Genomic DNA, 3,370 nt, shown 5'->3' with positions numbered 1-3,370 from the left:
ATATAATATATATATATATATATATTATATATATATATATATATATATATATATATATATATATATACATATACATATATATATATATATGTATGTGTATATATGTGTATATATATATATATATATATATATATATATATATATATATATATATATTTATATATATATATATATATATATATATATATATTTATATATACATGTATGTATATATGTATGTATGTATGTATATATATATATATATATATATATATATATAATATATATATATGTATATATATATATATATATATATATATATATATATATATATGTATTTATCTGTGTGTGGGGTGGGCATGTATCTGTGTGTGTTTGTGTGTGGTGCGTGTGTGTGTGTGTGTGTGTGTGAAATATTTTTTATTTCAACTGTTTATGAGAAGAAATTTTTTTAATTGTTTCTTATTTTGATCTATAGGTTAGCTCTGACCTCGATTCTGCTTCTGTTGACCATGAATTGATAAGCCGACCCAGATTGCACCATGATCATCATAACAGTACAATGTCTCCGTTTCTGTTTAAACTACCCATCAAAAAGCTGCTGTTGACTCCTTTCTTATTGTAGCTTCCCATTTGTGCCAATTATACGAAACGAAAAACAGACATACGACTTTAAGTCTCAAACACTGCCAGTGAACGCGTCATGTTTTGAGATTTTAAGGTGATGTCATTGATCTCTGGGTTCTTTCCCATTCTGAACTCCCAACTTAGCAACGTATAGCCATCCCCTTCACCGTAAAATTACTATATGGAAGGGAGGGGGTAAAATTGGGAAAAACCTCATTTGTACAGGTGGTAATTTCAGTCAAACCATTGTCAGATTTTTTGGAGTGTAGAAAGACGTGCGGCATCTCTGCTTCTTCTTAACAATGGGACTACTCATTGCCAATAGTATTCACAAATAAAAGTGTAAAATTAACAATATTAAATGGTGTATTAGGGATTTCCCCCTTGTAGTCCCCTTTATGGACCCAGCCAATTCGCGTTGGCAACCAGAACTCTGGTTCATCACTGGAAAATGACTCGACTTAGATTTGTATTCTTTTTCATCTCAGCGTCATAAGGATGAACTTTATATCATCAGAAGTTAAGCTTCACATTCATAGCAAAAACATAATAACCATTACATCATGGTGGGATAGAGGGCCTAAACACATTACTGAATATCGAGCTTTAACAATATGCAGGTTATACAGGTTATCTAACAGAGTTGAAACTCTAAATAGTGTATTCGATAGTCATCGAATAGCCTTCGAGTTATCGAGTCATATAGTCATCGAGTCAACTAAACAAACGGATCATAATGATTTTTTAATTATTCTAAAAATTAAAATTTAAATAATTAACCAGGCCGTTTTATAGAAACTCAATTTTCAGTCACATTTCTGTGAGCGGAAAACAGACGGGGTTGCGGAAACCTAGCTAAGGAGCCGGGTTTTTTTCTCCTTATCATTGCAGGTGCATCTTATGGTCTACTTTTCATCATCATATACAATTTTGGATTGGCAAGAGCGAAAATTGCTATTGATCCACTTCCTCCGGTTTTTCAACTTTTAAATTCGGTTCAAAAATCTTATATTTTTTAAAATTTTATATCTTACGTGCTTCAGAAACAGTTTTCTGTGCCAAGATTTATCAAGATCCTAGCAAGTTGTGCCGAAAGTTTTTCTTGGCATATCTTGTCAAGATCTTATTATGAAGTTCTTCCAAGAAATTTTTACCTCTATCATGATCTCAGCAAAATGTTTTGTTTTGCGTGAGATATCAAGATGTTGCATGACATATCAAGTTGTATCACGTTGTATCAAGTTTTAGTTTCAACTGGGACCTTCTTTTATTTCTATTGTTGCAAGATATCACCAAATACGGTTTCAAGTGTGCAAACATAAGTTTCTGCCAATCGACCCTTCGGCCAGTAATGGCTGTGCTGCTAATTGCCGCCTGTTAGAGATAAGTGGGGCTTTGAAAACGTGTCACCTGAACAAGAACAGACCGGCCACCGCTTAACTACAACTTCAAAGTGAAGCCGGAACGAGCACAAGTGAAACCAGAAGTGTGACTGTGGTAAGAGTACAGGCAGAAATAAACTCCGGGGAGTTCTTGGGAGGGGGGGGGGGGGGTAGGGGATACTAAGTGCATACCTTTTCTACTGCTCATTTGCACTCCTGCGGAAAGTTGTCACGTAATGATTGGAGGCCTTAATTAGGACTAACTAGTGCGGCTACCGCAAGAGGGTGTTAATTGGGAGATATGTCATTATTAGCGAGAATGGACAGGTTACAAGGAAACTTCCCTCAAGACTGGTCCGGCACCCGGCCCTGGCCTCTGTTCGCTTCCCCTGGCTGGGGGACAATCGTCGTAAATTAACAGATCTTGTTACAGCCAAAAGTGACAGAACAACCATGTCTTTAAGTATGCTCCTCAGAACACAGAAATTGCACATAGTTATCCACAAATTACCGCCATTAACTTACAAACTCAAGTCATAAACGATCGATCATAAACACATACACGCACCACAACACACAACACTCCACACACCAATTTACACTATTTTTCATACACTCCAGTTGATAAGACGAGACACAATCAACACTACAATCGATCCCACTATCTTATCTATCTATCACCTAGTCACTTTGTGGTCAAACCTACCAAAAATAACGTGATTTTTGTATTTAACTACCTTGAAGTAGTTTCTAGTAAACATTTGCACGAAAATTAATCTGAAGTACATCTTAAAACACGCGCGCGTTTTAAATGTCGAAAGTCTATGCCATGCCAGAAGTCAAAATACCAAAAGTTCTTTTATGCATTGCCAGAAGTTTAATTCCATACACATTTGGCAATTTGAACTTGCGTATTTTAAATTAGAGGTCGCCTGAATATGCTGAAGTCTCTTCGAAATTCTGACTTAACATCTCGAAGAGCTGCGCGGTTCTCGATTAAAAAGTATAAGGTGACGTGACTCTGCTTGAAGTCACTGAAACTTCAGGCGTTTATCCGGCACTGGGTAGCGGTTCGAGATAACAAACCAGAATCTTGAAGTGATTGCAACGTCGTCACGTAACATCTTGTTTAACACGCAACTCGTAAGTTTGAAAAGGAAGTCAACTTTTGGCTATGTATGAAGGAACTTCTGACACTGGAACTTCTGTAGGAAACTTATGTAGGAACTTCTGACACTTCTGACACCATTTTAACTTCTGACACTGGAAACTTTCGGCAATTTAAAAGTTACGTGCGCGTTTTAACAAATTTTTTCATTGACTTCATTTGAGTCACGTGACCTACACTTGAATGGCAACAAAGTGGAAGTGCGGTTCTGAAA

The sequence above is a fragment of the Convolutriloba macropyga genome, chromosome 9, assembly GCF_964194025.1.
Source record: "Convolutriloba macropyga chromosome 9, txConMacr16.3, whole genome shotgun sequence".
NCBI classification, from domain to species: domain Eukaryota; kingdom Metazoa; phylum Xenacoelomorpha; order Acoela; family Convolutidae; genus Convolutriloba; species Convolutriloba macropyga.
This window is presented reverse-complemented; position numbering follows the sequence as displayed.